Source organism: Apaloderma vittatum, unplaced genomic scaffold (assembly GCF_000703405.1).
Source record: "Apaloderma vittatum isolate BGI_N311 unplaced genomic scaffold, ASM70340v1 scaffold14063, whole genome shotgun sequence".
Taxonomy (NCBI): domain Eukaryota; kingdom Metazoa; phylum Chordata; class Aves; order Trogoniformes; family Trogonidae; genus Apaloderma; species Apaloderma vittatum.
This window is the reverse complement of record NW_009708732.1, coordinates 67,575-68,184: the sequence shown is the minus strand read 5'-3', so window position 1 is coordinate 68,184 and position 610 is coordinate 67,575.

The window sequence follows — 610 nt, the reverse complement described above, 5'->3', positions numbered from 1 at the left end:
TTGTTGAGTGTCAGAATTTATTTGTCCTGTTTTGATTAGCACAGACCTGGCAGGGCGTATTTTCTTTCTAATGGCTCCTTGCTGTGACAGCGAGGTTTCGGGAGGAGGAGGAGGAGGAGAGGGGAGCCTGGCGTCACGTTTCCAGGGCAGAGACAGCGAAACGAGGGGACGACGGGCTGGCAGGGAGGCAGTCAGTTGGTTCCACAGTCTTCATGATACATCTTATACGTATGCAAATAGTTGGTCGTTTCTAGAGTCTTCATTATATGTCGTATGCAAATATAAGCCTGGCCCTCAAGGGGACCGCTTGGAGTGAGGGGGGAATTTAGCAGGAAATAAAGACACTGTTTTATTTTCCTGTGTGGCTTTTCGTTTTGAGGGAAGCGAAGGGCGTTTTGAGGTGTGTTTTTGTTAAAAGGCCAGCTGCTGAAAGCCTACCCCAACACAAACAAGGACCTGGGGAGGAGGAATGTGCTGCTCCTGGGTTTATTTAGCGAGCTTGTCCCCATCCCCTTGGAAGGGAGGGTTTGGGCTGGCAGGGAGAGGAGGGTTTTTCTGGAGGGAGCTGCCTCCAGGTGCTGAGGTTTTTGGGGTGGGGAAGCTTGGATTA